The sequence below is a fragment of the Nanorana parkeri genome, unplaced genomic scaffold (genome assembly GCF_000935625.1).
Source record: "Nanorana parkeri isolate BGI_ZX_2015 unplaced genomic scaffold, ASM93562v1 scaffold1341, whole genome shotgun sequence".
NCBI lineage: Eukaryota > Metazoa > Chordata > Amphibia > Anura > Dicroglossidae > Nanorana > Nanorana parkeri.
Window position 1 is genome coordinate 27,619 of NW_017307609.1, and position 9,283 is coordinate 36,901.

Consider the following 9,283-nt stretch of genomic DNA (forward strand, 5'->3'; position numbering starts at 1 on the left):
AAATACCAGATGTGACTGACCTTAATGAAGAGGGGAAAAAATGTATTCATGTTTGCATATACTGTAATGCCATCTGATCCCATAGAAGATATACACATCTTCTATTTTGCACTGGGATTCCAAGATGCCATAAAGGTGTGTTGCACACCTTCACATTTATATTTTTACATCTGATAAATATTCACTGTGAATTGTACTATAATGTACACTACCCTGTAAAAAGTAATGTATTTATATGATCTTGTGCAGAGGTGTTCGTTAATTAATTATATGTATTTACAAAGTAAAACTTATCACCAGCCTTTAAAAATATTATAAAAGATTTTAGAAATGCACTTTATTTCACCTGTTTAAAAATAAGAAAAATGAAGTGCCTTTCCTGAGCACCAATTTTGCACCTGACGTCACCTTTTAAAGCAGGAAATCCCTTTTTGGTAGAGTGTAGTTGGGTTTGATGACCAGATCTTTAACTCCTTGACCAGGGGTACTTTGTGAACAGAGTTTTTGTGGTCTAAAGGTGTTAGCCCTTTCCTTTTTTTTTTTTCCCCCGGATGGCTGCAAAGTGTTCAGGCTCAATTTAACAGGCCATCTCTTTCTTTCTCTCTGCCACCTGACAGTAAGGGGCGATAATTGTCAAATTACAGTCATAGTCAGCTGGCAGTTAATGTGTTTGGCTCCAAGACTTCATGCTGCATGGAAGAGCACATATGCTTTTTGGTAAATCTGTGTTCTATTGCCTCAACAGGATGCAGATCTGTGGATATCAGACCTTAAGGGATTAAATGTCTCTGAAAACCCAGCAGGCATTGCCATTGCTGTCTGTGCTGCTTTTAACAGGTCAGAAGCAATACTGAATATATATATTCCTATGAAGGATCCGCAGCAAAGAGAGCCCAACTTCAGCCCTCCAGCCTTGGGGAACTACAAGTTCCATCATGTTTCTGGAAGTCATGCCTGTGGTTGTCAGAGTCTTGGAATGCCTTATGGGTCCAGTCGTTCCACAACAGCTGGATAACCAAAGTTTGGCTACCCCTGCTCTATAGGGCAGGAGACATACAGTAGCAATATTGGCAGGATTTTTTCTGTTTTAGTGTATAGCTAAGCGCATTAAGTAATTTGTATTTGGTCACTGTATTTGAATAAACAGCATATTAAATTGTATGAATATATTGATGACTAGCTATTGTTATCTGATAGTAGCACAGAAACACTGTTAACAGTTTACATTTTTATATAGTATGAATAATGCCTATTTGGAATGATAGGTGACTGCTTTTTGGCTGGGTTATTTTTTGTAATATCTAATGCCTGTCTCACTGTATCTTTAGCTTTTAAATAGTAGGTCTATTTGTGATTTACACATTTATACTGCACCATTTGCTCTGGATGACCTTTATGTACCATGTCTGCTGGAGCTTATCAAGCCTTAGGTGTGATGGATGCATTAGTTTTCCTTTCTAGGCTTTTTTTTTTTTTAAACTTTTTATTTTCACCTGGTGATCCAGCCAGTAAGTCTGTTTTTAACAGACCAAGTTTTCCAACAAAAGTGTCAGATAGTGACAGGGGTGCTTACAATGGTCGGATTGCATTCATTTATTTAAAACCTTTATCCCAAAAGGGAAACAATCTTGATGTAACTGCTTAAAAATTGTTAGCTGGAGTTCAAATGTAATTTCTAAATCATGTCCATCTAAATCTGCAAGTGCATCTAACACTTCCCTTTCCACGACTTGACAGTGCTGCTCCATTGCTCATCTATAGAGAGGAGTGGCCAAATTATCAGGGTATAATAAAGGAAAGAGTGATTAAAAAAGAAAAAAAGTCACTACATGTAGGGATCGGTAGGCTGCAATATATGAAATTGTTGTTTTTGGGTGTAGATACGCTTTCACTGTCTCAATGATGGCACGTGAAGAGTACTTGTTTATTGGAAAAGTGGACACCACAGAGGTAAATTCTCACTACAGCAGATTCCTTTTAGCATGCGGTCACCACACATCTAAAGCGGTGGCACTTTACTCTATCAGGAAATACATCTTGAATGCCAGTCTTAACATATCCTAATCCAGCAGGATCTTCCAAGCTGGTTAATGAAGTACTACTGTTTAGGCTCTGAGTAGAACATTATATGATATCTTCAAAGAGTATTTTGTGTTTGAAAAGATACTGTCTATGTTGATTGCTGTACATTTGTAAGTAATGTAAATATATTTTTATATTGTTACTGTTCTCCTGTAAACCTGTATGAAGATTTTTTTTTTTTTTGTCATTAAAGGTTACATATTACATACAGCTCCTCTTGGCAGTTCTTTCTAAGTGCTTTCTAATAAAACGAGTAATCACTAAATCTAAAATTCAACAAAATATACAGTTGAAACTCATACTGTATATAGGAATTTTCTTACCTCCCAATGGATTTGCTGTTTCATTCTGCCACTCTTGTGTTTTACCTGCTAATCTTGCTAAATTGCCAGATCGCCAGGTAGTTGGCAATTTTATTTTGTATGTTATCTTCATCTGTTACTCACCTCTGCCAGTCTAGAGCACTAATTGGTGTAATTTACTATCCCCCACTCTGTGTAGTCCTAATGTTCTGTGAAAGATAATATACAGACACATTGAGCAAGCTTATACTCTCAATATTTAAAAGTAAATAGTTATGTTTTCCATCTAAAGATACCATCTAAAGATCAGTAAAGATACTGATATCTATTGATATCAACAACAATCTTTCCATAAGATTATGGGGTTTATTCACTAAAGGCAAATAGGCAGTTTACTTTGCAAGGGAATTTTCACTTTGTAGGTGCTGTTTCCACGTTTCCCCTTGGCTAAGTGAATGTGGTGAAATTTCACCTTGCAAAGAATACCCAATCACGTGCAAGGAAACTAAAAGTAACAGTATTTTTGCTTGCTCATGATTGGATGATGGCAGTCAGCAGAGCTTCACCTAATTCACTAAGCTAGGGGCAAAATGCCTACTAATTACTGATACTCAGTTGCGCATAAGTAATATGTGTCGGTGTTTTAAAAGTAGCTATGTTGATAAATGGATATTGTGAAATACAGAAAGCCCCCTCTGAATGTTACAGAAAACACCATACAGAATGAGAATGGGGATGCAAAATCAAAACAATAGTAAACCAGATGATAAAATAATAGTAAGCTTAGCCAGCCAAAGTCCAGAATGACTACAAATCATCCTTGCAGCTCTTCTCAAAAACTCAAAGGGGCGCCCTTAGCAACTAAAAAATAAAAGTATATAAGAGAGCATCGGCATAGCGTAGTAGTTCCATTTATTAGGAAATATTAATTTGAAACAACTGCACTCACAAGTGTAGATCTTTGTGTGGCAACAGGAATGCGACAGAGTATGCTGCAGATCCTGTTTCTAATGGACCAGCTGGGGTGTTCTGTAGCTGGAGTGGAGCCGGCAATGGAGAGATTTGGACAAATGGAGGTGGCACCTGTGTGTTCCTTCTGTTTCCCCTTAGAGATCAATCTGTCTGACAGCTCTGGTGCATCTGTCCGCACAAGATTATTGTAGCTAGGGACGCATTTTGAAGAATCTCATCCCCTTCATCAGTCTCAGGCTTACTTCTACACTGTGCAGAAGTGATGTCGTCCCCTACCCCAGTGGATAATTAGATAAAAATAAAGGCAAAAGGGTGCATTTGGAAAATGACTATTCTCCCTCTGGGCAGGTTGTTACAAAAAAATTGACTGTGTCCAGTCCCAGATAGTGGAAGTTTAAAGCTCCTGAGAAAACCACAACAGCATGTTATTGATATGAAGCTCAATATATCTAGTATTGTTTCTCAAAATGTAAAGTGTAGTTGTAATTTAAATTAACCACCACTCCCGAAGCCTGAGAGGGAATTAAAATTTGGTTCTAGTACAAAAACTGTGTACTGCCTGCCAGCATCCGTTCTAACCCCATATCTAGTCAAATGTTTATGGAAGGACAGGTGGGACAAGTTTTTCTTTACTGGATAAGATACCAGTAGTATTTTCTACTGTACAAAATATAAATAACTCCAACAGCTGTTATGCGATAAGCTTCAATTTACCAAGCCAACACGTCTTATTTGCCAAATTTTTTAGGTATAATTAATATTATGTTTGGCTTTTATTTGCCGTCATTGCCAAAAATAACCATGGTCATTGCAAATCCTATATTTGGGAATCAAGTAACCTCAGAAAATGAATTTGAATGGAAAACAAATCTGCCGTGCCGAAATTTTCATTTCATCCTCACTGTTTTCCTTTGTGAATGTGGTACATAGTGGATGTGGCTAAGTCCCCATTCACACCAGGGTGTTTGTAGCATGTATTTTCCAGCACCGAAAAGCTCCGCACAAGAAATTATATTGATTTCTATAGTCCCCGTTCACGTCTCAGCACAGCGTTGCGCTAAGAAAAAAGCCAGTTGCTGGAAAACGGTACACGAGCTTCTTTTTTGGGCAGATTAGCGTGATTAGGAACAGGAAAAAGGGTCACATCGCTCTGATCGCCCTAAAAAGAGGTGCATACTTCACAGGCTTGTGTGGAGCTTTTCCGTGCTGAAAAATAGGAGCTATAAACGCCCTGGTGTGAATGGGGACTAATAGTTTTTTTTATTAACCCCTTCATGACTGAGGCCCCCCCCCCCATTTTTTGCACCCATGTTATATTCCACATTTTAGGCCTAAAAATGACTTAAAACCCCCAAACATATATTTTCTGAAAGCCAAGACCCTGTAGAATAAAATGGTGGCAGTTGCAAATTTGTATGTTGCACGATATTAGTGCAACTCCTTATCAAACCCCACAATTTAGTGAAAAATGTACTTAAATGCCCCAAAACACAATAAAATACCCATTTCTTAATACAGTATAAAAGATGAGGTTACAATGAGTAAATAGATACCCAACATGCCCAGGTTAAAAATTGTGTGCGTCCGTGAAACGGCAACAAACCTCAGTACTGCAAAAGTCCATAGACGACGCTTTTAAAGCCCCCACAGGTCATCAATTTAGAGATACCCAAAAATACTGGCCCTAGTATTATTGCTCTCACTCCGGTGTGCGCGGCGATACCCAACATGTACGCTTGTCGTTTTCATACGTAGGCGCACCCGACGCGTGTTTACATGACGATGCGCGTGCTCATGTGGGACTTTAAAAAATGTTTACAATTATTTTTAGATTTATTTCATTTTAATTTTAAAAACTGTAATTTTTTTTTTAACTTTGATTGCTATCACATAGTGGGACTCCAAAAGACCCCCACTGTCACCTTTACACTCCAAATAAGCTTGTCCTATCACCTCCAGTAACCTTTGGGTCAATTAAGATGGCCGAAGATAAGGAACCTGGAAGCATACTCGGGGAAGATGTCAGCGGCAGTGACGGAGTGATGGGCGACATCATGGTTGTTGCACCGCAGAAGTGCGGCGCTTTGCCAGGTAAGCCTGCTATAATGTGCAAATATGCTACGCATGTTTGCACATTATTGCAAAAACTCTGGGTGCCGGCAGCAGGGTTTAATTCCAGTTTAATTTAAAGCATAGAGCACTTATTCAACAATTTCATTAAGAAGCTCCTGTATTACCCGAAGACCCGGAGGAACTGGAATTAGGTTTTAAGTGGCTTTAACAGGATGGCTTCTCCTCAGGCCCTGAAGGAGGACTATAGTTGAAATAATTACCATCAGCTTTTAACATTATTACCTAAAGGCAGTACTGTACATGTATGCTTCTAGTTGAACACAGTTCCAGAAACACTGAAATAGAGCATGTACAGTTTACAGTGCCCAAGTAATTCACCTGCAAAGAGCAAATTACCATTGTTGTGAACAGATTTGCAAATTCCCACGACTTGAAACAAATTATTATCCAGTTATCTATAATTATTATGAAGCTTTTTGTTAATTACCAGTGCTGCAAATTATTACTCTGTATATTTGGCTCTCTTGAAAGGCCATCAAAGAGAGGCAACGCTGTGAGCGGATAAGTGGTTGGGAAAGCCCAGACTTGCATTGTAGAAATGCGAGTGCTGCCTGCCCTGTCTAGTGGCAATGTCTAGTGGCTGTACGATGGAACATGCAATGACCATGATTTACTAAAAGAGCAAAGCATTTCCACTATCAAGGTGATTCTCACTTTCCTAAGTGAATGAGGTGAGGTGAAAAATAGTTAAACAGGATTTTTGCTTGCACATGACTGCATGATTGATGGCAAGACAACCTCACCCTATTGGCTAAGCTAAGTGGAAATTCACTTTGCAAAGAGAACATTCGCTTAGTGAATACAGAGAAGTTGCACTGCAATTATCCAAGCATGTGCAAGGAAAGAAATGTTCTTTTAAAGAAATACTCAGTAAAAAAAATTATTAACCCTTGCAGTGGTGCTACCCCTGCACTGCGAGGGTTAACTGCTAATTTTCATCTAGGGGCTAAAATTAAAAAAAAGTTATACTCGCCCAATCCTTTGAGCTGGCTTGTTCTTAGACCAGTTCCTGGAGTCCCTCTCCCCCTCCATTGCAGCAGTCTAAGATCCATGAGTCATCACATTATATACACAACGTATAGGATATGAGGACACCGAGGTACATTCCATTGCTGCAGCGTAGAAGGAGAGAGGCTGGAGGGAGCTCTGTCACAGCCGGCTAGATCGGGGGGTTCGGATGAGTATAATATTGTTATTTTAGTCCCTAAATGAAATCAAGTAGTTAAACCTTGCAGTGTGGGGGTAGCCCCATTGCAAGGGTTAATATTTTTTTCCAAAGTGTTTCTGTAGTTGTCCTTTCACATGATCAGATAAGAGGTAATGAAGAAGAAAAAGTAATACCATTTTTAGGAAGGTTATATCTAAAAATCGAATATACTAAAATACTATTTATGCATTGTTTGAGATTAACATTTAATATTATTGTAAGCTTCCATTCACAGTAAAAGTACTAAACCCCTTAGTATTTGTATTTATTAGTGAATGTATTCCACTGTGGTCATTGGACTATTCATCTTTGCAGCTTCACAAAAAAAAAAGTAATACAAAAAATCACAAAAGAGGCCACACTGAAAATGAAAAAGAGAGTGAAAAGGGGAATTTTAAAGAAACACATTTCAAGTGACACTAAACTCAGGAGTTAAATCTTAGAAATGCATTCAAGTACCTGAACCATTAACAAAAATGTATCTTATTTGTGTATCACTCGGCTGTAGATCTTCAATCATCTCTGATTTGGTGGTGATACTGTCCTTCCTTCTGGAGGGTGGCTACTTTAGGTCCATGTCTAGTCCCTGTGTGTGTTGTGAAGTAGTCACCGCTTCGAGTTCGCTCCCATGATGGACTACAATTTAGTTTACTAATTTGTATTGAGATTGTAGTCCATCACGGGAGTAAGCTTGAAGAGGTGGTTAGTTTACAGCACACACAGGGACCATGGGGAACAAAAGTAGCCACTCTCCAGTAGGATGGACAGTGTCAGCACCAATTCAGAGATGATTTGAGGATCTACAGCCGAGTGATACACAAATAAGATACATTTTCTTACTAGTTAAGGTATTTGAATGCATTTTTAAGGTTTAACTCCTGAGTTTAGTGTCACTTTAACTTAATCAGTAATGCCATCTTGTGGTAAAGAAACATATTGTGAAAGATGCAGGACTAAAGCTACCCATACACAGAGTGAATTTGGGACGTTTCCTGCTGGATCGTCCGAAATTCAATCCATGGAAATGATCCAGCAAAATGATTACCAGGACAGATTTAACGAGGTATTTACAAAAGCAATACTAATTTTACATACAAAGCTGGAATTCCGCTTTCCGCTTGCGATTTTCACATTTGGAGGATAATTTCCTTCTTGCACCTCTGTTCAGTGTTTCTTCTATGAAAGACAAAGCACAGAGGGCCCGATGTGTTACAGTGTCAGTACTAGGAAGTAAAGCTTAATCCAGGTAGCTACCAATCAGGCTCAAACTTTGACAACAAGTCTGATTAGGAAAGTAATCCCAAGTTTCAGTACTTACACTTTGGTACATGAAACCCAAAACAACAGCCTCAAATAGAAGTAGCTAACCTAATTAGGATTTCTCCAAAGGACAATCAGGAGGCACACTTTCACCTCTACAGCTTCAGAGGGTTTGTTTGATTGGCTAAAATGTTTCTAAAAGCACAGACCATAGACACATCAAAGGTAAATTACCTTCTCCAGCAAAAATAAATCCAGGATATCTCACATCAACCAGTCTTCATACTTTTGACCACCAAGAACAGAATAATCACTGAGCACAGGCAGCTCCAATCGAAAACAGGGAAGTCTATAATACCTAAAGTGAGATTAAAGTCAGAATTATTTTTCTCTCCCCCTCCATGCTGCTTTAAGGACTTACCTTAAATGAAGCCTCTTGAGCCGATCATCTTCTTCCTTCCACTTGTATTCCCTCCACCAGCAATCCCGGCAATCTCCTCCCGACACCAGCAATCCCTCCAGCACTGGTGCCGGTTTCTGATTCAGCGCAGGCTCCTCAGGTTGCACAGTGTCTGTCCGACGTGCACACTCACAGCTGCATGCTTTTAGCTTCACTGAGTTTCTCCTCTTTTCCCCGCTGAAGATCTCTACTGCGCATGCGCCCACCCCATCATCGTGCTCGGCCGCTCGAGAATCTCCAGATCTTCAGACGGGAGCGAGCGGCGGTGACAGAGGTAAGTAATGACCTTTTTGGTAACTTTTTTATTTTTTGTAATGTTTTTGCATATAGGTATATGCAAAAAAAACAAAAACAAGTGTTTCATTTGACTTTAAAGTCATAATAAAGCCTACGTTTTTTGTACTGTTTCTACTGGAGATGTGAACACTTACCTTCTGCACTGCTTCTCAATGCGCAGAGGTCTTTTTTGAATACTGTGGTACCCACAGAGGTGGCCTTGCTTTCCTGTGTAAGGGACACACAAGGGATCCCATGAAGCCACCCATTGGTGTGCACTCCCATGAGAAACAAGTAGGTGCCGTAAGGATGCTGCTTGTGCCACCAGGCATAGGCAGCCTGGAAGCATTGTGTACAGCAGCTTGTGCACACCACACGTGTGATGGCACTAATTATGGGACATGCAGTCCCAAAGAAGGGGATCAGAGGTTGAAGGAAGTGATGAAACTGTACTCCTTCCTGACCGGAAGCAGGGAAAACTGTGCACAGGGACTCGAGCCCATGGCTATGATATACAAGTAAAGGTGAGTGTGCTAGGACATTTTTAAAGAAAACATTTATTTTCAGCTGAATTCATTACTGATTTATAAC